Source organism: Mesoplodon densirostris, chromosome 13 (assembly GCF_025265405.1).
Source record: "Mesoplodon densirostris isolate mMesDen1 chromosome 13, mMesDen1 primary haplotype, whole genome shotgun sequence".
Taxonomy (NCBI): Eukaryota; Metazoa; Chordata; class Mammalia; order Artiodactyla; family Ziphiidae; genus Mesoplodon; species Mesoplodon densirostris.
The window spans coordinates 90264075-90289970 of NC_082673.1; the positions used below are offsets into that span (position 1 = coordinate 90264075).

General features: G+C 44.1%; 2 protein-coding genes across 4 annotated transcripts in view; one reads left to right on the forward strand and one right to left on the reverse strand.

Moving 5' to 3' along the window:
- Positions 1 to 25896, reverse strand: part of PTK2 (protein tyrosine kinase 2) — a 250824-nt gene that overhangs the window by 177250 nt on the left and 47678 nt on the right. The window contains exon 3 of one of the 3 annotated variants that reach the window (XM_060115654.1): positions 18790 to 18930. The exons of the other annotated variants lie outside the window; for them this stretch is intronic. The gene's annotated coding sequence lies outside the window, so the exon portion shown is untranslated. The remainder of the gene's footprint in view (positions 1 to 18789; positions 18931 to 25896) is intronic. 3 annotated transcript variants of the gene reach the window in all.
- Positions 1 to 25896, forward strand: part of LOC132500643 (basic proline-rich protein-like) — a 103375-nt gene that overhangs the window by 4523 nt on the left and 72956 nt on the right. The gene's annotated exons all lie outside the window — the stretch shown is intronic.

Here is a 25896-nt window from a genome sequence, read left to right on the forward strand (position 1 = left end):
AAAAAAGTGTGATGCCTGCAAATATGAAATTACTATTAATTTATCATCTTCTATGAAAGGAGCTCTTAACTGCATTTATGATATATGGACATACACATGCACATGTATGCATACTGATGACAGATGTCTTTAAGAATCTATTGAAAAACATGGACACGTCCTCCAGAAAATGCAAAGACACTAATAAGCACAAATTTTTGTATATGATTCCAAGTTCATTTTCCCCTAAAACTCATACATGGACCCCAGCTTTAAGCTCAACAGTCCAGCTGCTACCAACATTCATTACAAATAATCTAAATTGTCACTTAGTGGCTCTAATGCAAGGCACAAACATACACTATCTCATTTCATTTCATTTTCACCACAACTGTTAGAGGTGGGTGGTACTAACTTTGTCAGGCAGGTATAAAAATCTAAGATGGGGCTTCCCTGGTGGCGCAGTGGTTGAGAGTCCGCCTGCCGATACAGGGGACGCGGGTTCGTGCCCCAGCCTGGGAGGATCCCACATGCCGCGGAGCGGCTGGGCCCATGAGCCATGGCCGCTGAGCCTGCGCGTCCGGAGCCTGTGCTCCGCAGCGGAAGAGGCCACAACAGTGAGAGGCCCGCGTACCGCAAAAAAAAAAAAGAAAAAGAAAAAAAAATCTAAGATGAAAGACACTCTATATTCCAGGTTGGATTGTGACTGAGTGAGACTGAAGCTCTGAAAAACTCTTTCAGTCCAGGTACACTGTATATCTAAACACCAAGGAGCCCATCAAGTCCAGCCTAACAACATTCTCTGCCCCTAAAATCCTAAAGCTCAGTGAAGCAGTCCATTTTCTCAGCATGCGTGTACACACACAAGTGTTCACTGCTGCAGTCCCAACAACACTAGCAAGCTCTAAATGTAGACGATGAATAAAAGAATGAAAGGAAGAACGCTGTCTAAAGCAGATTCCACTCCTGCACAGGGAATCTCAGGGAGAAAGCTTGTGGATCTACCACATCTTGTCACGGATACTTCTGCAACTTCTCTGGGGCTGACCGGCCATGGGTGGAGTCCATAATAGGAGGAAGGCTATTTCCCTATCTTTCCTGGTGTCATTCTATAAGCAGCTACTATGATGAAAAAGAACAGATGGCAGTGTGGCTGGATGGAATGCGTGCCTGGGTGAACCTGGGCCACATGACACAGCCCCCCACAGGTCTCCTGGGAAGGGCAACACTAAGGACGATCTCCCTGGAGCCAGGCTGACCCCTCATGACTACTGAACACCTTAATCATGACGGACTTCCGCAAACACTTCTTTGTCACTAAGTGTATCAATAAATCCCCCAGATGAAAGAAATATGGTTAAAGTATTTTTCCGTAATATTACTTTATAATTAAATATTTAAAGATGTAAATTAAAATAGAATTTATCGGGCTTCCCTGGTGGTGCAGTGGTTGAGAGTCCGCCTGCCAATGCAGGGGACACGGGTTCGAGCCCCAGCCTGGGAAGATCCCACTTGCCACGGAGCGGCCTGGCCCATGAGCCATGGCTGCTGAGCCTGTACGTTCAGAGCCTGTGCTCTGCAACAGGAGAGGCCACAACAGTGAGAGGCCCGCGTACCAAAAAAAAAAATAGAATTTATCAAAGCAGATGTTCAAAATCAATGTAGAAAACCTACATTAAATAATTTCTTCAGCACTTCAGTGCTTATAAGTTTATATCTAAATGTACCTCATATAGCATCAAAAAGACGTGCTTATTTAGGAAAAGACTAACTCAAGAGGAGTCCTTCAAACAGTAGGAAAACCATGACACTCTGATGGTTCCACTCACTCATCTGATTCATCTCACCCACACAGCAACCCTACACGGTAAGTTCCGTTAGTCACCTCATTTACACGAGTGGACACCGAGGCCCTGAGAGGTTAGGCAATTGCCCCAGATCACACAGCTGCATGTCTACGAGTTCACCTCCACACCAGATATTTGCCAGTCCAAGAATGAGCCACAGACCCGCAGCACAGCACCACGGGGAGGGTGCAAGCCGCCCCAGCACAAACCTACCCAACCCCAACCAAGATCACCACGTGAACCCTATGCAAGTTTAGTCTGGTAGGTTACCTGCATCAAAACTACCAAGCTATATTATAATTTCCTTTAGTATATCATTTACTTTCCACCTATCAATTCAACCTCCCCCAACCCCCCAATGTATTAGAGAAGTGTACGTATAAAGGCATTCTCCCAGGCAATCAGGACACGTTGACAACAGGTCCTCATGACAAAAGCCACCACAGACAAGTGCACTAAGAACACAACGCTGGGGACTTTCCTGGTGGCGCAGTGGTTAAGAATCCGCCTGCCAATGCAGGGGACACGGGTTCGGGCCCTGGTCCGGGAAGATCCCACATGCTGCGGAGCAACTAAGCCTGTGCGCCACAACTACTGAGCCCGCGTGAGCCCGCGTGCCACAACTACTGAAGCCTGCGCGTCTAGAGCCCGTGCTCCACAACCAGCCACACCACCATGACGAGAAGCCTGTGCACCACAATGAAGAGTAGCTCCCGCTCGCCGCAACTAGAGAAAGCCCGCGCGCAGAACAAAGACCCAATACAGCCAAAAATAAATTAATTAATTGGAAAAAAAAAAAAAAAAACCCAGTGCTGGGGGTGGCAGGGGCATGGTGAGGAAAAAAAGGTCCAGCTCAGACTCGCGACATGGTCAGGGTTCCAATATAAGGTGAGTTACAAGCTGGGATCCTGAGAATGGGTATCAAAACTTAGACCCGGGCTTCCCTGGTGGCGCAGTGGTTGAGAGTCTGCCTGCTGATGCAGGGGACACGGGTTCGTGCCCCGGTCCGGGAAGATCCCACATGCTGTGGAGTGTCTGGGCCCGTGAGCCTGCGCATCCGGAGCCTGTGCTCCACAACAGGAGAGGCCACAACAGTGAGAGGCCCGCATACCGCAAAAAAAAAACAAAACTTAGACCCAACAAAAGATAAGGTCGCTGGTGTAGGTGAGAGTGCTCCAGGGAGTCAATGCAAATGCCTTTAATTCCATCTGCAGGGAAGCAGGCCAAGGCCCAGTTGCAGAGGCAGGTTCAGAGCCTGCCTGGTGTTAGATATGCACCTGGGCAGCAATTCAGCCCATCCAGACCGATCAGAAGGTTTCTGTTATAATCCAGACAGGATAAGTGGCCTGAGGAGAAAAAAGATTTGAAAGCTATAAAAAAAATCCAAGAGGACAGGACTGATCAACTCGCGTATGCAAGACTACAGGAGCGTCAGCAGCCATTTTTCTGGCTTGGGCAGGTAAGTGGGAAAGTGATACCATTCCATTGAGATAAGGAACACAGGACTGGCAGATGCTGTTTGTTGGTGGAAGGGGGATGGGCAGGAAGTAAAAGGATCAATTCAGTTTGGTATTTGTTACTGGAACAGCTCAGGTCTAAATGCCTGAACTCAAGCCAGATGAAGGAGGCACTCCAGTTACAGGGAGGGGAAGCAGGGAGCCCTGACTTCTGTACGTTTACTTTGGAAAGGGGAATAAGCCTCGGGCCACCACAGGTGCTCTCAGGCTGGGGAGGGGAGGGGGCGGGGCACGACACACATGACTGACATTTTGATTTGGGTTCTTTGAAGCCTTTTAAAATACATATATAACTTCTCAGCTACAAATGAATCTTTGTACTCCTAAGGAGGAGAAGTAAATTTACCTTTGGGAAAATACTGCCACTCTTTGGGGGTGGGTGGGCACTGTGCCAGATGAAAACAGCATAATGGCAAGGACTCCCAATGTGGCGTTAAACTGCTATGCATCAAAAAGAGTGATTTTCCTAATATGCAGAGATTGATTTGGGCTGTCTGATTTGGAACTCATTATCGTAAAGGCCGCTCGTGAGACAGGAAGGTATGAATTAGGCCGGGGGCTCGCAGGGTTTATTTAAGTAATTATTCATGCGGCATCTACCATACCAGGACTATTCTAAGCGCTTAAACGTGAAATCATTTAATCCCCATAACAACCTTATTTTCACTGCTTTCCGGATGTGGGAAGAGAGAAGCCCAAGGCCCAAAGCCACAGGCCAAGTGCCTGGGCCTCAGCAGGCAGGGGAGCTGCCGAGGCCACGCCCTTGCTCCGCAAGCCCTGCTGCCCCGGGTTTGTGGTCACTGGGGGCGGGGGGGCGGGCTGCATGGCAACACGCACCGAGCGGCCATTCTCCGTCCTTGCAGTTGCCACCGTGCTGTCCTGGCCTCAGCTGTGAGCCAGCTGCAAGGTGTTGTTGCTACTGCCCACTCTTTCACAGCCAGCCAGCCTCATCCATTTGTTCATGCCTGTCCCTGTAGGCCACACCCCCCTTAGAGTAATTAATTCTAAAGGCATTTATTGAGCCAACTACTAACTAGTATGGATTAAAAAAAGATATAATCCTAACCTGAAGAGTGTCCAGCTTAGTTAGGGGAGAGCTACACACACGCACATACACACACTCACGTGTGTGGTTATTTAATTACAACTGTAACAAGTACTATTTAAAAATTACAATTAGAGTAAGAGCAGTGAAGGAAAAGCCCCAAGTCATCACAGAATTGTTACGTCATCACAGAATTGTTACGTCACCGCGGCGGCGCGTGCTGCAGGGCTGAGGAAGACCAGCTCAGTGCGGCGGCGGCAGGGGGAGGGGGGAGCCTGAGAGGCGGCCCCAGGGGCGGCTTCAACATTTGAGAAGCTTCAATCCAGAGACCCTTCTCCTTTGGTTCAGAAAATGTCCTTGCATCATTTCTTTGATGATTTTATCCTTTTTCTCTTTCCGCAACTTTTACTATTTGGACACTGAACCTTCTGAATTCACCATCCTACTTTCTTTCTTTTCTCCCCCATTTGTCTTCCCTTTCCATGTTCTGAGAGACCCCGTCCACATTACTTCCCAATGCTGCTGCTGAGTTTATTTCTGCTTTCGTACTTTTAATTTTCTTGTTCTTGAATGTACTTTTTAAAAGAATTCTGTTTGTCTCTCACGGAGGCGACATCTCCTCTTGGCACTCTGGAAACCGGACACTGGGACTTCTATCGTGTTCTTTCAGCTTCCTTCTCCTGCTGTTTCATCTCTGTAGACTGTTTTCTGCTTGTTTCTCTGTTCTGGTCTCCCATCTTGAAAGCAGAGGCTGTCTTTAAATACCTGGCTGTCTGTCAGGGACCCTGTGCTGAGCAGGGAAGCAGCCACTCGGCCAGAGATGCCCGAAGGTCAGGACCTGCCTTTCCCTTGGACCAGCGCCTCCAGAAGAGAATGTCTCCACCTCCTGACAGGATTCCGGGAAGCCAGGAAAAAGAAAGCATGGCTAATTGCACTTAATCCCCAGTTCTGAGTGCAAGAGTACGTTCAACATACTACGTTTCACCAGAAATTTTCCACAGTAAAGTTCTTACAACAATACATGCAGAAGCCAGCCCACCACGGGGAGAATAAATTATGACAAGAGCACTGCAGCAGCGATGGCTGTGGAGACCTGCCCTGGTCAGACACAGCCCTCAGAAGCGAGACCAAATGCTCTCTCCCTAAAACGGCTCACCTACTTTCTATGGGCAAGACCCTGGAGGTTACAAACAGCTCAAACCTCACCTAAATCACACAAATAACCCTTTAAAAGAAGCAGCCCAGTATGATCTCAGGGCTGTAACTGAAGACAAGTGGAAACCCGACAGAAGAAGCTGGTCTCAGGGAAGAGCTCAGGCAGGAGGACCTCTGGGCAAGATCCTGATGATGGAGTAGCACGTGTCGCCTGGTAACAGCACAGCCAGAAAAATACTGCAGGGGCCGGTGCCCGCTCACAGCTCTGGGGCTCTCAGTCGCGCCAGGCTCTGTGAAGTGGGAGTCACAGTACCTCCCCTCTGGGGGGAGAGGATAAGCATACAGTGCTCAGCAAGACATGCGAACCCAAGTCAGCAGCTGCTACAGGAGGAGAGCTCTGAGCTGGACTGTTCTCCAGGTGGAAACCCTGCAAGACCCTCCCGTTTAACTCATACTTCAAAAGTCCCATCTCTGTCCCCAGTCAGCATCATCCCTGTTCCTAGTGGGCACACTGCTGCACGACCACACACAGCTTCATGAATCCTTGTCCAGAAAGGAAACAACAGATTCCCATTCTTACCGTGATAACAGCTGGTATATTTGAAATGTATTGTTAAATCCAATAACCAAATTAAGCACAGTGTTCCTTTAGATTTCCCCCCTAAACCTTGTCCTATAAAACAACTATGCATTTTTTACACTGAAAACATGCCACCAGTATACCATTCCATTGTGAATCTACACAAAAGCTGAAACAAGAAGAACAGTCAACAGTTCAGGACTATTATCTTCTCAATGAAATTCTGTCAACTTTACAAAGCAGTAAGATTTTCACAGTAAAAAATTTTAATATTAAGGTATGATATTCTGGCAGAATTTTGTTTCTCTTAAAAAAAAAAAAAAAAGTTAACAAAACAGACCTCAGGGGAGATCAACACGCTGGCCTCACCCTGGTTAACAGATCCTGTGTTTGTCCCTTGGTTTTCTCAGTAAGACAGACTGTACACATCTTTCAGTAGGGGATTTTTCTGGCTGTGCTGTATATCATACAAACGGACGCATAAGAGAACACTTTCTAACTTGTTTTATGAGAACTTTGATATGAAAAACTAACAAAAAGATTACAAGAAAAAAAAATGACAGACCGATGTCCCTCATGAAAATAGACACAAATACCCTAAACAGAATCCGACATCTTCAATCTCGCAATGTATAAATAGGGTAACGGATAGCCCATCACCATCAGGTGGGATCCATCTCAGGAATGCAAAGTTGGTTTAACAATCAAAGTGTAATTCATATTATCCCATCAACAGATACAGAAAAAGAGCCTGACAAAATTCAACACTCTCTAATGATTAAAAAAAAAAAAAAAAAAACCTCTCAGAAAACAAGGAATTAAAAGGGAAGTTTTTTGATTTGATAAAGGATATCTTAAAAACAAAAAAGACAAAACTGAGCTAAATCCTATTTAACACTGAGTACTTTCTTCTTAGGGTCAGAACAAGACAAGGACGTCCCTTCTTGCTGTTTCTACTCAACCCTGGGATGAAGGTCCAAGTTGAGGTAGGCAAAAAGGTGGGACAAAGAAACAAAAGACATCAAGATTGTAGAGAAAAATCGTTTTTATTTACAGATTACATGATTATAGTTTTTTAGGGCTGTCTACTTGTGCAAATGAACCACCAGAACTAATAAGTGAATTTATAGTAAGGCCACAAGATAAGCTAACAAGATAATCTATTTCTACATACTAGGCCAACAATTGGAAAATTAAACTTAAAAACCAAATAGCATCAAAAGAAAGTCCAGACCGCCACACTAAGATCTACTATACACTAGTGTATGATATTGGATAGATACACCAGAAATCTCAATACTGTTCACAGGGGATTCTCCCAAATTGATCTCCAGCTTCAACACAGCCCCATCAAAACAGAATAGAAAAAAAAAAAAAAATTAACTCCAAAAACTGCTGTAACTGGTAAAACTTCCTGTCCGTAAGTCTGCAAATTCAACTGAACACTGTGATAACAGGCAAAAAAACAAAAAACAAAAGAATTCACCAACATCTGAGAATAAGAACACAAAAAAATGAACCAAAGCTACATGAACCACAGAATAAACCAAAGTCTGTCTTTTTACTCAAAGAAAAAATTTACTGCCATTGGTTTCTTTTCAACAAATTCCTACAAAATACTTAAAATATGACTCAATTTATACAACCTTTCAGGAAGAAAGGTATAAAAATACAAATGTATATAAGTTAAAGAAGTTAAAGATGATAATACATACACACCTAATCATAAACCTAAATTATGTGAGCTACATGTCAATAATATTACATAAATTTACACAAATATTACTTAAATGCAAAACAAAAATATTCAGTGATAATTTTTTTAATATTTATTTATTTAGGCTGCACCAGGTCTTAGTTGCAGCATGTGGACTCTTAGTTGCAGCATGCATGCGGGATCTAGTTCCCTGACCAGGGATTGAAACCAGGCCCCCTGCATTGGGAGCGTGGAGTCTTACCCACCGGACCACCAGGAAGTCCCTAATTATTTTAACATTAGCTTTTTCTCTTTAACTGAAAATTGATAAAGTTATGAAATACAGAAAACTGTTGAATTTACAATAAATTCCTTACAGTTTAAACAATTACAGACAAATACGAAATTAAAGATTTGTGAACACTATTTTTAAAAATCAGTATCACTAACCATTAAAGCACTAGAAAGAACTCAACAGTTTTTTAATTTTCCCAAAAAAGTCTCCATCACCCTTCTCATTGGCTTCCAGAGACTTAGACCTCTGTTGCTGCAGGCAGACAAGATGACTCACTGCATTAAGGCGTTCATTGCTCGCGACAGCAGTGTTGTCTGCCATACACGAGGCACTGGGCGCAACAGTGAGCAAGGGCAGACTGGCTCCTTGCCTCCTAGGTGTGCATTTCACTGCAGGAGAGCGCGCGAGCCCAAGAGGTGAACCACAGACAGTAGGTGAGCACTCACTTTCCCTACCTGGCTGACAAGGGCGTATCTGAGCAAAAACCCCACGTCCAACTAAAGCCCTAGCACTGCATGTGGAGAGAACCCTGGGGAGAAGTAGCAGCCTCTTCCCCAAATACAATGAGGACGAGTGAAAGAATCAGAGAGAAAGGTATCTGAATCCCCACGCCACCGGCTCTGTGGGTGAGGAAAGGGATGCTAACAAGATTCAAAACAGGAGAGAAAAGGCAGTGCCCGGCGACCCCGCACAGCCAGCTGCTCTCCATATCTCTGTTCAAGCTCTGCCTAAGCGTCCGCTCCTTCCCCGCTGCAGCGACAGAGACACCTGTTACTTGCATATTTTCGATTTACCATAAACTCATGTACTCGATATGCCTGCTCCAAACACACTACACTAACATTTACCCACAGTTAACTAACTCACTGTGATGTGAGGAAAGGGACCAGCGCCATGAGGAGATAATCAAGGAATCTGAGCTGGAGTGGCTGCGGTCACAGAGGGAACTGTGACAGGAAAGGGTGTCCCAGGTGGAGGGAAAAGCATCCACCACCTGAGGAAGAGTTCAAGGAACTGACAGATGATGGTGAGGGACCGAGGCAGACAAGGTGTGCCCCCCGTGCGGCGGATGCGGCTCCCAGGGAGAGGGAAGACGGTGCCCAGTCCGTGCACAGGGGCCTGACTAGACCTGGCACCCACCTGGGGAGTCCCGGTCTTCGGAGGCAGGGGGGGTCTCAGAAAGAAAAGCCCCACCCCTACCCCTCGAAGAAACAGGGTGGAGGGCAAGGCTTCCCTCCTCACCCCTCTCCACCGGCCTCAACGCAACTCAAACTGCAGTCAGTGGAAAGCCCACATCCTCTGGGACACGCCAACACCTTCGGGTCTCAGCGCCTTCACACGCAGAAGCACGTGAGCCCGGAGCACCCTCCCCACCCTCTCGGCCTGCATCGAAATGGCCCCGACTACCAGTTCAGCCTTCTTTTTCACTCAGCAGACAACTGAGTGCTGACAATATGTCCGACCAGAGGGATTTAAAAAGTAATAAGGCCTGTAAGAAGTTGACAACCAGGTAACAGGAGACAAGCAAATAAGCAGAGCTGAGTGAGTCGCCAGCTATGCCAGTGTGTGCAGCGCCCAGCCCTGTGGGCCGGTGAGAGACAGAGGCCCCACGCGCGGAGCAGAGTCCTGAAGGCTTCACGTGCGAAGAAGAAGGAAAGTTCCACCCAGGAGCAACAAAAGCGTAAGGGACAGGCGAGGCACAACCCAGCAGGGTCCTCTCAGAAAGCTAAGTGCACGCAGTGCTGCGCGAGGCTGGAGCCTGCAGGAGCTGGGGAGGGGGAGAGAGGATGGAGGGGAGGTGGGCAGGGCCTGAGGACACCACTGCAGCATCAGGGCAGGCGGAGGGTGGACGGGAACTCAGCTCAGCGTTCACTGAGGCTGCTGCGTCATGACCTGCTGCCTGGGCTGTGCACTCATAAAACTCAGTCACTCCTCTGGAGAGCACTGGATTTCTTTTACTGTAAATTTACAGGTATCTAGACAGCCACATAAATATAACTATGAAATGTTTATATGCTTACATAATAATATATTTTTAATCTGTCTCCCCCATGAGTCAATTAGCTCCTCAAGCTGTCAGATCGGATGGCCGTGATCCCACAGGCGTGGCAGAGGTCAGCTATCAGACCCTGGAGCCTGACCCAGACCCATCTGTTGAGAGAACTGAATGTAGCATGTGTGCTGCTACAAGAGGAAACCCAAAGACCAATTCACTCCTTTTGTTGAGCAGTTTTTAAGGATTAGCTAACTCTATACAGAATTTGTTCATTCATTAGGTAATATTTATTTCTGCCAATTACTTGTCAAGCAGGAAAAAACCTGACATAATCCCTGACTTTGTTACGTTTACCATCTAGCAAAGAAGAGATCAAACAAGCGCAACATACCATGATAAATAACAGTAAATGTTGTGCAAGACAGAAGAAAAGGCTCAAGGAGGGAACACCACAGAGAAACTGGTTTAGCTGAGACCTAAAGGTGCAGGAGTCAGCTGGGCAGAGAAGGGAGACAAGAGGCAACTGCAGGTGCAGAAGGCCTGAGAGGAAGGACTTTGGGTGTCCCAGGCACTGGGAAGTCAAAATGAGCAAGAGGCCAAAGGCCCAAAGCTGGAGATGGTGGACAGAAGCCAGATCAGGCGAAGCCCTGCAGGCTATGCTAAGGATTTGCAATTCCATCAGATTCTAAGGAGAAGCCACTGAGGAGTTTGAAAAAGAATAACATCAGATTTATGTTTTTACAAAATCACTCCAGCAGGTGTGTGAAGGATGAACATGTGAGGAAACAGGAAGACCAACAGGAAGCAACTCCCATAGCCCAGAGCGGGAGAGAAGGTGAGGAATTCAAGACCGATTTTGGAGACAGAATCATCAGGATAAAAAGATGGATCCCTTATACATGGAAGAAGGCGTCAAAGAGGCATCCTGGGTCTGTGGCATGAACAACTGAGTGGATGGGGGTTTGACATGTTTATTAAGACACAGGATTTGGGGAGGAACCGATTTCAGGGGTAACAAGTAAAAGGCTCCTCTCTGGCTGGTATCAGATGCTTATGAAAAATACAAATGTAGGTATCAAGAGGCAGCTGACCCCTGGAGTCTGACACACAGAAGAGAAGATGGGCTGTACACAGAGACGGATGGATGGATGGATGGATGGATGGAGTTTAAAATACTGATACAGAAAAAGCATGACTTCAACCACAGGATCCAGAATCACACAAATGAACTATTAATAGTATATTCAATCTCAATCTACCACTGAAAGACACAGAAAAAAATCAAGAACACATTTATTCCTAACAACCAAATCTGACACCTCTCAATCCTTCCCCTTCTTCCAAAAAGATGAAACAAACAATGCACACACTGATATAATCAAAGAACTTTCCAAGCAGGGCTTTCTGCACTTAGTAGCCTTGTAGCCAATTAACAGCACTGTAAACATTTACACTTACTTCAATATCCTGAATTAAAACTGTCTTTAAGCCTAGGAAATTATGATATAGTTGAACACATTTTATAACACAGTGCTCTTAAATATGTTAAAATACAATCTTCAGCAGGTGGACTCTAAGGTGGGTTCTTTAAACTAAATTCATCAGTACAATAAACTTTATTATAGAAAAGACTCCAGAGCGTTTTAAGGATAAAGTTTTCACTTCAAAGTACACAAATATAGGTCTGTTCTATTATTTTTAGCCTGTTCTAGTAAGTATTTTACATGTCTTCTTAAATTGGGCCATGGCTGTTTTTTGAGGTTAATGTGCCTGATAAAATCAAATGTGAGGTTTAGAGTGTCTAGCTGCAAATAGAGATTTGGATATATGTTCTTTGGATTTGAGCTTTTTACTTTGTCTCTATCTAAAAGGAGTAATTTTATACTTTAAAATAACCAATTCAGCCAATTCCTGCACAGCAACATCTTTGTCTTTATCACACAGCAAAAATTAATCAGGATAAACACCTAAGGGCGAGAGAGTAAGCGGAGAAGGCAGAGGGGACCTGTCCTGAGATGGTGCCTGTGCGCTCACGGGGCAGCGGGCTCAGCCCCAGAAGGGGAGAGGGTGCAAGCTCCCCAGCGTTGTCAGAATCTGCTCCTAAAGGATCCATCTGAGGAGACGGCCTGTTCCAGCCCTACACGCAGACTGACTTTGACCTTGACACCATCCCTACCTTTGCCCTCTTCTACACATGGGAGCTCTGCCCTCGTGCCCAAACCCACCTCTATCAAAATGATATTTCAGTTAAAAACGCCTCTACTCATTTGCTCTGCAGTCAGCAAACATAATGGAAAAATAAGTGGCTTCAATCAATTGCTTTGGGACGAACAAAAACACTACAATCTCTCTTCCAAAGTTCATAGTTCTAAAGTCACTTTGAATTTTTAAAAAACTTAGTAGCTGATTATTTAATATCACATTGCCACTGGATTCATATATCTTGAATCTAGCCTAGACGGGAGTGAAATCAGAGCCTTATTGTTAAGGATAAGTGCTAACAGAGAGCTATCATTTGCTATCACACAATGCAAGTGGCATTATATAAATGAATCCCAGCAAGTCTGGGAAAAGACCAACATTTTCAACAAGTATAGAACTCTTCGCCACTGAGCACGGATCATGCTCAATTATACTATACAGTCCTAAGGTGAGAATCTGCAATTTAAAAAGTTCCCAAACCCAACATCCTTTAAAACTCAAGAGTTTGAATTAACTGCAAAATCTTTACTCTTAATATCTAATTATGTAATAAAATGACAGTCTTTGTTTAGTCATACTAAAGGATTCTAATATCACATGTTTTAAAAATGTTTAAAAGCCTAGAAAAGAATAGACAATGACAACAACTCAAATGAAAACCTATTTAATTTTGTGCTAACAACATCAATATCCTGGTGGTACTAAAATTTTTAACCTGAACACTAAATTTAATCAGTCTGAAGCTTTACTTATAATACTGCAGCTCTTTACCCAGTGCAGATTCCTCCTTTTAAAAATCTTTCCTAAGTGGAGTAAGATGATATTTAAATATATATTTTTTAATAATAAATATTTTTATTAAATTCTTCATTAAGGACTTTATCTCACAGGTTAAACATTCAATTCACTACTATTTTAAGCAAAACAGCCTACCTGTCTTGGTCTTATTCATACATGAATTATATGGCATTTTTAACTTCTAAACATGCTCCCCAAATACCGCCTTGAGTGTTACAATGAAATGCTATATTTTATATCTTTATTTTTATATAACTAAAACCCCTAAAACATTACAGAGGAAAATTGTTTATTCACAGCACTGCTGACCCTTAGTGATAAGCCCACCTTACAGTAACAAGGAATTTCCAATTAAATATACAGTCTTTACAGTGAGGAAAGGAAACCAATTTTTGAAATAAGAAAATCTATGTTACTCTTTTTTCCTGCAGTCCTATTTAAGCTTAGTCTCTTTACTCTTTAAAAACTTCTGCCTCACAGAATGTGTAGGACGTCTTGATTAAAACTCAAAATAAAACAGGCAACGTCAAGAGACATAAGGCAGAGCATAAAAAGAGTTTACTCATTTAAATGCATTTCCATAATTTTATTTACTTTTTGAAACACTCTCTAATTGGTTTTATGCAATAGTTGCAAACCCATACCATGTAATTTCCCTTTTTCCTTAAATGTAATTGTGAATCTCTTTGAAATAAGTTCTGACAAACTCTTATCCACCTTCTTAGTGCAAAAGCATGAATCTAAATACAATTTAAACCGAACAGATTTTTAATCTACTTGTACCTTTAGCCCAACACACTGGAAATGGACTACAGCCGCTCTTCTCCATACAGACAGCACCTGTGGGTTCCAGGGCCCCTCGGCCCGTCACTTCCAACAACATAAAGTCAGTCCTAGAAAGACCAAGCCAGGAGTCCACACACCAAGTCCCCGTTCATCACTCCTACAGGATTTGCTTCGATCCACAAGCAAGACTAAGCTTCCCCTCTCTCCTTTTTTCAGAGCTTGAAGCAAAATCTGGGAGGTGTTCCCTCTGTAATGTTTTCCAGCAGCTTGAAGAATGCCTCTCAGTTACAGAATCTTCTCAAGCTTCCGCAACCTGAAACACAGACCTTCCTGGCCAGATTAAGCTACTGAACAGAAAGAAGCCAGCAAGTAACGTGACCCCAAGGGTCTGTGTTCCTAGATTCATTCAGGGAAAGAGAGGGAGGAGGAGGGGAGGGAGGACACAGGGTGGAGAAAAAGGCGGCCGGTAGCCAGAACCTTATTAATATGCTAATCTCACCCTTCTGTTCAATTCATCTGGCAGACTTCTGTTTACGAAACTGACAGACGATTCGAGAATTGGGTAAAGCTGCAAATCAAGTCTGACCCAGATCATGTCTGTAGGTGCCTGCTCAAACCATTGTTGTTTTTCAAAGTCGTGCTTTTGGCATTTTACCAGCCTAATTCTGACCTTACAGCTAAAAGAATTACCTTGATGAAATAAGAATAATTCTGAAAATAAAATCCTGATCAACACTAAAAACAAGTCTGTAAAAAATGTCCACAGGAACCCAAATATTTTTGAAGTAAAATATTTTTCCAGATTGATACTTGAAAAGTAAGTTTGTAAATTTATAGAAAGTATCTAGAAAACACATAAAAAACAAGACTTTGAGGTTGCCAGATACTTTCAAAATTAGCTTTAGGGAATATTGAGGGATCCAAGATGCATTTCTTTTTTTAGCTTCAAAATATAAGTGAATAATAAACTCCTACTGAAAAAGTAGGACAGAAAAATACCCTAACGATCTGTACCAGCAACTTTTTTAAGATGCAAAGCTACTTACTTTCTCCATTCAAACTGAGAGATAATCAAGGTTGTCTAAAAAATGTAACTCTCTGAACACATTCCACACTTATTATCTTAGCAGTAAGACAGTAAGTAACCAGGTTCCTGGAGCCTTTGCCTGAGCACAGTTTAGGCCTCCTAATATATGGGTGATTTTGTTAGTAGTAAATCCCGTAAGCTAACAAAAAATCAAGTACTTTACTTAAATCCCGTAAGCTAATAAAAAAATCAAGTACTTTACTTAACTGTGAATTCACTAACTTCTGAAAACAAGAGCTGAACAAAGGCTGTGGGCTCAGGGCAGCGTGTTCCGTTTCGAACAGCTCCCCTAGATGAAGCTTTGTCCACAGGCTTTACCTTCAGGCTCCTAATTGCAGGCGGAGCTCAAGTGACCCCTCATAATACCCAGTGAAAATACATCATTCACCACAGAGAACTCTGACCTCAGGCAACACTGGTAAGAAAGGGGGCTCCAGAAAACACAGGCAAGCAAGCCAGAAAAAGAACAGAAGAAACAAGCAGACAGACCCAGCAGAATTCATGAAAACCAACCACCCCAGCTTCCCCCATTACTGAGGAGAGCCCAGGACAGAAAGGAACATCAGTGGGCAAGTCTGGTACCTGGTTCAGCCCCATGACAACGGCTTGGTGCTTAATCTGAAACCATCAGCTAACAGACTGTATAAACGACCCAAGCAAACTGTGAGTCTCTCTTGGAACCTATGACTCTCAAAAATTAAAAAATCGAGGCTACCTTGTCACCAACCATAGTCTACACACCAGATACTGATTACATCTGATTTTCACATCTTCTAAGCAAAATCAGTGCCACCACATCTATTAAAGATGAGTAAAGACAGGGCCATTCAACTGGCAGAGGCACAGTGTCACTGAGCCCAGCCGCATCCGGGAAGCAGGGGTCTTCACAAACAGCGCAGAAGGCCACAGCAGCAGCTGTGCAGAAAAGCTAGCGGGGGGTGGGGGTGGGTGGGTGGCTGGAGCTGATGCAGGGCAGTGGAGGCGGGGACGAGGGGCAAACTGGGAGCTTTCTAGGATGGAAAAAGTGAGTGGGGGGAGAAGCCCAGTTCCCAAATGAAGTAACCAGTGGATGGCAGCTTTCTCTCCCATCCGCCAAGCTAATTTATATTTTATTTCAATATCCAAATGTCACCTCCTGGTGTGCAAGGTCCTGAGGGTCTGAAAGCTGGAAAGATACAGAGAAGCAAAAACTTCTGCAGGACACAGGGAACAGTGGCTGCCTGACAAAGCAGAGCCCAGATGGAAGCAGCAGCTACAAGTTAAGAACCACTGCGGCGACTGAAAAGAAAGCGCAGCCGGCGTGAGGGCAGGAGAGGACGCAGGTGCTCTGCGGACGGGCCAGCACTGCGCCAGGTGCCTTCACACAGAAAACTGAGCTTAACCCTTAACACAGTCCCAACAAAGCGCTTCCTTCCCCTTTTCTGAAGAAGAGGATCCTGAGGTTCAGAGGTGGAGTGACCTGCCTCAGGCCTAAGAGCTGAAAAATCACGAGTACTAGCCAGTTTGGTGATATAACTACTCCTATTTTCCTTCTGCTAAATATTAAAACAACTTATTCTTTTAAATTCCCAATCCAGTGACCTCCTAAAAAGAATGGGAAGAGGCTACAGTTAATGGCAACACAAGTGAAAAAAGTAAGCGATCCCCTTACGCTCTGATTCATGAAATTCTATGTATTAATATAAAAAGCTCTTTGGTATTTGAACAACCTCTTTATAGTATCAGTCTAGCTAAGAGCAACTCTGGTAAGTCCCACTTAACAAGTAAACTCTTAATTAAAATTTACTTTAAATAGAAAGATTACTATTTGCTCAGGCCCCAAGCCTTGGTCACCTCGACTTCTCTCTGTCTCTTAGATCAAAGCATTCCATCAGCGAAACCCACCATCCCTGCCTTCAGACTACACCTGGGCCGTGACCTCCCCCCGCCCACTGCCATCTGGCACCCACAGGCCTCCCCACCGCCCAGCCCCCTTGTTTTTTGTCTTGCTGCTCCACACTCAACTCTCAAGCCAGCAGCTGCAACTGACCCTTCCTTTCAAAACATCAATCACACCATTTCACTCCTTTGCTAAAACTCACCGAACGTTCCCCAACTCCCCTGAACAGGTGACCTGCACACCAAGGATGGTCTGCAAGTCCCTGTGCCAGGAGACTCCCCTACCATCTACAGCCTCATCTCCTCACCACCACCATCCCCGCCCCCGGGCTTTCTCAGCTCCAACCACACTGAGCTCCCTGCTGCCCTTTGCCCACACGAGCCATGCCTGACACCTCAGGGCCTTTACACTGCCTGTCCCTCTAGGTTGGACACTCTTGCCCCAGATAACCACAAGGCTCACTCCCTTTCCTCTGAGCCTTTGCTCAAATGTCACTTACTCCACGAGGCCTATTCTGACCACCTCATCTAAAATTGCACAGTCCATGCCCTAACCCAGCTTCACCCCCTCACAGCACGACCCGCTCTACAACACCACGTGCCTTATGCTGCACCTTGTCCACCGTCTGGCTGCCCCACTACAATGCACTCTCCATGGCGGGAAGGACGTCGTCAGCTCCGCACGCCGTCTCCAGGGCCTCACTGCTAAAACGGACGGTAAGATGTACAGGCCATATTCCACCCATTCTTCTAACCCCTGTAGGTAATGAGGACACGGCAGAGGGAAGTTCTGTTTTATTTTAGAGGCCACGACCATAGAGAAAGCATCAGAGATTCTAAGTATCAGGACCCGACACTAAGCTCCGCGACAGCATGGCCTGCCTCAGTCTTGGGCGCGGCTTCACCTCCAAGACCCAGCACAGGGGCTTGAAAAATATTTATTTACTGCAGGAATACGTGAATTACACATGCTGTAAACCTTGATTTTCTTCCCCCATAAGAATGGAAAAAGAAAAATTGATATAAATTCTACAAAAACCATGTGGAATGCCCTTCCTCATCCCACATAAAAAATAAATCACACAACTGTAGTATTCTGATACTCCAATCGGAACTTCCACTGCAGATTTTAGTAGAGCAACAATGAAACTAATGTGTGAGATTAGAAGGCTAGCAAACAATGCCATAAGCAAGATCAGTGAGCAGAAAAACCCTTCATACACTGTATAATTTTGTCCAATCTGGCTTCCCTACAGAAACCTGGCCTTAAGTAAGAAAGTCACTGGGAAAGAACTATTAAGAAACAAACTGCTTGTAAATGTCACGAAAGCAGCTCACAAAGATACAACTCTGACTTTCACAGTTCTCATACGGTTATCATGGTTTTACTTGTTTGTCTTAAGTTAGTACCAAAACTTCACGGCAGTACTTCTTAGAAGAGTAAAGCACTGGTAAATGCTTTTATGTCAACCAACAGGAGGAATGTAAAAGAAAACTATAATTCACATTATATATAATTCACACACAATTCAAAATTTATCTTCATTAATCAAAAGTTAAAGACTGAAATAAAATCAACACTTTCACAATATGGTACATCCATTAGCAACTGACAGTTACAACATACCCTAACTTCCGTAGCTGGGTATCCTGTTCTAAGTTTACTTCCAGTAAGACTCATAAAATTACCATTTCTGAATCACTGCGTCTCACTGTTTCCACCACAAACACAGAAAAAATTTTTCTGAAAATTTTAGTATCAATAAAAATTATGACCTGGTAAAACTAAAGAAATCAAGCTTAACAATGGCTATAATCACCTTCTGAAGACAAACAGACAATAGGTCGCAAAACACAACATATTCCGAAAGGTGATGGTATTGGTATTACTTGCTTTTCCCTGCCAACTTGCATAACAATTACCATACCTCCCTTCCATTATTCTGGAGGAACTCTGGGGAAGCTGAGGAAGGCACTGAATTTGCGACTGGAAGACGCAAAGGAGCCCCAGTTCTATCCGTGAGACAAAGAAAGAATCATTTCACCATCCTGAACCTCAGTCTGTTCACCTGTAAAACAAGGACAATGACAATACCTATCACCTACTGAACAGTGATGACGTGTCAATCACAAAAGAGAAGAACAGCAACACTAATAATAATGAAAATATAATGATAATGATGATGCCAAGTTAATGCTTACTATGCACCAAGCCCTGTTCTAAGTACTTTTATCCCACAAGGCAGACTCTGTTACCCCCACTGCACAGATGAAGAAACTGGAGCACAGAGAGATAACTTGTTCCAGGTCACAGAGCTTCTAAGGTGCAAAGCTGGAAATCAAACTCAGCCAGCCAGGCTCCACAGTCTGTGCTCCTCATCAATTTGCTGAGTGCTTTACACCTATGTTCTCAATTAGTACTTACAACAACCAATGAGGTAGATGATATTATAATCCACATGTGACATGTGAACAAACTGAGGAACAGAGAGATTAAGTTACATACCTAACGTCAAGCCAGCCGGTCAGCGGCAGAGCTGGGATATGCACGGGCACTCGGACACCAGCCAGACCACACACTTCAACCACCACCTACAGTGATGCTACCTGCAGAGACTGCAAAGCTTTCCAGAGAAAGTCAGGAAGCAGGCCCCACCCAACCTACAGAGGATGACTGAGTCACAGTGAGGACCAAAGGGACAAAAAAGGAAGAGAAGAAACATGCCCATGGAAAGAACGCGAGACAGACAGTACACTCTCTCCCCTACACAACACCCCATCATAGTCCCTGGTGTCAGCAATCCTGCCAAAAACAAATTCAGATAAGATGCTAGACCTGCGGCTGGTACCTGAGAGATGCATCAAAACCACCAGGAGATAAACATACCACTGGATTAAGCCACACTGAGATATATGAAACAGAAGGAAAATGCCTTCTAAAAAGGCAGAAGGGCTTCCCTGGTGGTGCAGTGGTTAAGAATCTGCCTGCCAATGCAGGAATGCAGGGGACACGGGTTCCAGCCCTGCTCCAGGAAGATCCCACAGGCCGTGGAGCAACTAAGCCCGTGCACCACAACTGCTGAGCCTGTGCTCTAGAGCCCATGAGCCACAACTACTGAGCCCAAGTGCCGCATCTACTGAAGCCCGTGCACTCTAGAGCCTGTGCTCCGCAACAAGAGAAGCCGCACACCGTAATGAAGAGTAGCCCCGCTCGCCGCAACTAGAGAAAGCCTGCACACAGCAACGAAGACCCAACACAGCCAAAAATAATAAATAAATTCAAAAAATAAAAAAAATTAAGGCAGAAAATTCTGAACTTATTATTAATCTAAACAATACTCAGGACTTCCCTGGTGGTGCAGTGGATAAGACTCCATGCTCCCAATGCAGGGGGCCTGGGTTTGATCCCTGGTCAGGGAACTAGATCCCACATGCATGCTGCAACTAAAAGTTCACATGCCACAACTAAGGAGTCTGCATGCTGCAACTAAGGAGCCCTGGAGCTGCAACTAAGGAGTCTGCCTGCCACAACTAAGACCCAGTGCAACCAAATTAACTAATTAATTAATTAATTTTTAAAAACAATGCTAAACTAAAATATTTCCAGAGACACTAATTCATGGCCATTTCTTGTTTATTTTGCCATATAAAAGAGCAGCGCTAAATTCCAGGTTTAGAAACTGTTGGGAGATTACTCGCCATTAAGTTTAAGAGGGAAAAAAATGGTCCTGAAATGTGTAAGAAGAATGCTTCTTTAGTTTTTCAAATATACTGAGTGGTAGAGGTATAGTAACATAGGATGGGACAAGACACCAAAGTTTTCAACCTAACTACGTATGTTATAGAGGGGTTTTCTGTTTATATTGACCAAAATGACACAAATATCAAAAGGCAATCGAGTATTTATTTTAACGTTGCAACTGTTCAAATCAACTTTGAAACTTTTACTGTATTGGGCATGCATATACATATCCAACTTACCTCATCATTTCCTCACCATACATTTTTTTTTTACCCTATAAATCCAATTTATCCACAGTTTGACCACTCACCTTATTTAGCAAATAGCGACAGTAGGACTGGCTCCCCGAATTAGGTAACTGAAGCAGAGAGAACCTCTGGGGTCCTGCTAGAAATCAGGCCATGTGGTTGCAGGTTGCAGACAGCTATAGCTGGAAGGGGCGCTGGTGCCAGGGGGACCCCTGGTGGTGAATGAGTCTCTTCTGCAACCTACATTCCTCAGCTATAAAGAGGGAGACTTCAACCATCTACATTTTAAATTATCCCTCGCTGTGGCCTGGAAAAGGAAAGTGTTTCTACAACATGACTCTATACTCCATTTTCAAGAAACACTAGAAACACCCAGTATGGATCCAGTCCTTTCTTCAATCATATTCTGATTAAGAGGCACAAATAAGATGGCTTCTCTTCCCAAACAAACACAGCTGCATAGTGGTTGGTTTTCTTTGTCAATCCGCCTCCTCTATGATTTTGGTCTTGTCACACTGGTATCAACAGACATTATTCCAACTTAGCAAAAATTTACGGAGTCACTTTTCCAACTCTACCTAAAAATTTTTATCATTAAAAAACGTTATTAGGGGGCTTCCTTGGTGGCGCAGTGGTTAAGAATCCGCCTGCCGATGCAGGGGACATGGGTTCGAGCCCTGGTCCGGGAGGATCCCACATGCCGCGGAGCAGCTAGGCCTGTGCGCCACAACTGCTGAGCCTGCGCTCTAGAGCCCGTGAGCCACAACTACTGAGCCCACATCCCACAATTACTGAAGCCCGCGCGCCTAGAGCCGGTGCTCCACAACAAGAGAAGCCACCGCAGTGAGAAGCCCACGCACCACAATGAAGAGTAGCCCCCCTCACCACAACTAGAGAAGGCCCATGCGCAGCAATAAAGACCCAGTGCAGCCAAAAATAAATAAATAAATTTATTTAAAAAAAAAAAAAAACGTTATTAGGGACTTCTCTGGTGGTCCGGTGGTAAAGAATCCGCCTTCCAGTGCAGGGGACAGGGGTTCAATCCCTGGTCAGGGAACTAAGATCCCACATGCCGTGGGGCAACTAAGCCTGCACGCCACAAACTACAGAGCCCACACGCTCTGGAACCCGCACGCCACAACTAAAGAAGAGAAAACCCACACACCACAACTAGAGAGAAGCCTGTGCACTGCAACAAAGAGCCTATGCACCACAACGAAAGATCCCACATGCTGCAACTAAGACCCCGCACAACGCAACTAAGACCCAACACAGCCAAAAATAAATAAGTAATAAATAAATCTTTTTTAAAAAGTTATTAAACTCAGCCATAAAAAAAGAACAAAATAATGCCATTTGCAGCAACATGGATGTGACTAGAGATTATCATACTAAGTGAAGTAAGTCAGAAAGAGAAAGATAAATACCATATGATATCACTTATATGTGGAATCTAAAATATGGCACAAATGAACCTATCTATGAAACAAGACTCACAAATATGGAGAACAGACTTGAGGTTGCCGCCAAGGGGGATGGGGAGAGGGAGAGGATGGACTGGGAGTTTGGGGTTGGTAGACGCAAACTATTACATTTAGAATGGATAAACAAGGGCTTCCCTGCTGGTGCAGTGGTTAGGAATCCGCCTGCCAATGCAGGGGAAACGGGTTCGAGCCCTGGTCCGGGAAGATCCCACATGCCATGGAGCAACTAAGCCTGTGCGCCACAACTACTGAGCCTGCGCTCTAGAGCCCGTGAGCCGCAACTACTAAACCCACGTGCCACAACTACTGAAGCCCGTGCACCTAGAGCCCGTGCTCCACAACAAGAGAAGCCACCGCAACGAGAAGCCCGCGCACCGCAACGAAGAGTAGCCCGCGCACCGCAACGAAGAGTAGCCCCCGCTCACCACAACTAGAGAAAGCCCGCAGGCAGCAATGAAGGCCCCACACAGCCAAAAATAAATAAATAAATAAATAAATGGATTAAACCAACACTTAAAAAAAAAAAAAAGAATCGATAAACAACAAGGTCCAAATGTACAGCACAGGGAACTATACTCAATATCCTGTGATAAACCATAATGGAAAAGAATATTTTAAAAAGAATGTCTCTGTGTGTATAACTGAGTCACTGTGCTGGACAGCAGAGATTGGCACAGCATTGTAAATCAACTATACTTCAATTTTTAAAAGTTATTAAAACCAACCTCACGCCTATTGGGATGATTACTATTTTTGTTTTTAAATATGAAAATAACAAGTGCTGGTGAAGATGTGGAGAAACTGGAACCCTTGCATACCATTGGTGGGAAAGTAAAATGGTGCAACTGTTACAGAAAAGAGTATGGAGGTTCCTCAAAAAAATCAAAAGTAGAACTACCATATGATCTGACAATTCCACACCCAAAAGAACTGAAAGCAGGGTCTTGAAGAGATTTGCACACCTATGTTCACAGCAATTATTCACAATAGTGGAATGGTTGAAAGGATAAATAAAATGTGGGATATAGTATAGTGGAATATTATTCAGCCTTTGAAAGGAAGGAAAGCCTGTCACATGTGAAATAAGCAAAAATACTGTATGATTCCACTTACTTGAGGCATCTAAAGTAGTAAAGCTCGCAGGAACAGAAAGTAGAATGGTGGCTACCAAGAGCTGGGGAGAACGGAAAAGGGGGTACAGAACTTCTGATTTGCAAGATAAGCCCTAGAGATCTGTTTCACGATGATGTGAATACACTTGACACCACTCACCTACACACTTAAAAAAAGGTAAGATAAAGAACAGGTAAGATGGTAAATTTTATGTTCTGTGTTTTTTGTCTATCCCAATAAAAAACTTTTTAAAACGTTAAAACCACTTTAAAAGAGTGAATCTCACGTATATTTTACAACGGAACTGCAAATATGATACAATTATGTCTACTTTTACAGACAAGGGGGAAAGCCTTGAGACATTAGAATGAGCTCGAAGTGCAAGAGGCAGGAAAAAGAGAGACAACAACCGGGCTTTGACTAGGCTGGATACTGGTCCGGCACTGCTGATACTGGTCCAGCACTGGACAAGGGGGCGTTATGTGGCTTAAAAAAAATTAATCCCCTAGGGGCTTCCCTGGTGGCGCAGTGGTTGAGAGTCTGCCTGCCAATGCAGGGGACGTGGGTTCGTGCCCCGGTCCGGGAAGATCCCACATGCCGCGGAGCGGCTGGGCCTGCGAGCCATGGCCGCTGAGCCTGCGCATCCGGAGCCTGTGCTCCGCAACGGGAGAGGCCACAACAGTGAGAGGCCCACGTAATGCAAAAAAAAAAAAAAAAAAAAAAATTAATACCCTTTTAAACTGTGAGATAATTACTAATATCACCATTTTCAAGAAAAAGGAAACAGGCTTAGAGAGGTAAAGGACTTGGGGAAGATCAGACTTTGTGAAAGTCAAAGCCACACGTGACGGCAAAGCCCAAATCATTTCATCTTTTCCACCCCGTTAAGCCTGAAAAACCAATGTTGTCCTCTCTCTGACTTGGTTTTCTCATCAACTAAATGAAGTTTAAAATGGCATCTACTGTTTACAGTTGTTAGGAGAATTAAATCTCACAATACAAAGGGCTTTGAGAGTACAGCATTATCAGTGCATTACTCTGCATCTTCTGTGCTGGTGCAATGACTTAAACACCAGGGATCCAAAAATAACTGGGACAGAGCCCAGGCCACTGAGGGGCTCAGAGCTCACAGAGGACAAGCACATAAAGTCCCAGCACCCACAGTTCTGGCTCCTGGTAGACTGTTCTAAGAAACCCCCAGTAAACTTCCTGTACAGTTTGAGGCTTAAATGATTCATAGGTTTGTCTGCAACACTGAAAAACTGGGAACATGCTCAAAAGAAGGGAAATGAGCAAATAAAGTTTGGAACATCAAAATGAGTCACTACACAAGCATTAAAAAATTGTGTTTGCTGAAAATTTTTCATTCATACTGGAAAATACTCAATGAAAAAAAGCAACATGTACTATAAAGAGTTAAGGCAACTCCCAGTCTTAAAATACAAGGATTTTCAAGATACATATTTTAAGTAATAAAAAAATGTATGGAAGAGTATGTAGAATACATTTTGATATAAAGCAAAAGAAAGATCCACACACATGCACCTCCTTGTACACACAGAGGCCCTGTGGGTGGTTACACAAGTGGGAACAGTGAGTCACATAGAGAGAGTTAGGATTCATTTCCCACCCATTTGAATTTTGTACCATGTATATTTTAGTTAAAATAGTACATGAACATAAAAAATAACTATTTTAAAGAACTGATATCTAGTACAGTTCCCAATATTTAGCAAGTAAACAATCTTTTCTAAATAACAAACAACACATCAAAGGAGAAATTGACAAAATGTTCAGAATAGAATGATAATTAAAAACAGAACATCGAAATCTTTAGGATGCAGCTAAAAGAGTGCTGGGTACGTAGAGGCAATTAACTTTAAGCACTTATATTTAAAAGCTAAAAACTTGAGTTGTCTATGTTTTTACCTTAAGAAATAAGAAAAACATTAGCAAATTAAACCCAAAGTAAGTAGAAGTTAAGATAGAACAAGGAACAGTGCTGGGGCAAAAGGAAAAATGAGTAATAATGATCCTGTCTTCATTTAAGTTTGGTGTCATCCATCAGGGATTTTTTGCATTAAATCCTAACTTTTAAAAATGCTGCATTAAAGTACTGCTTATCTTAGGCTTCCCTGGTGGTGAAGTGGTTAAGAATCTGCCTGCCAATGCAGGGGACATGGGTTCGAGCGCTGGTCCGGGAAGATCCCACATGCCACGGAGCAACTAAGCCCGTGCACCACAACTACTGAGACTGAGCTCTAGAGCCCGCGAGCCACAACTACTGAGCCCATGATCCACTACTACTGGGCCCACGTGCCACAACTACTGAAGTCTGTGCGCCTAGAGCCCACGCACTGCAACGAAGAGCAGCACCCGCTCGCCGCAACTAGAGAAAGCCCACGTGCAGCAACAAAGACCCAACGCAGACAAAAATTTTAAAAAAAC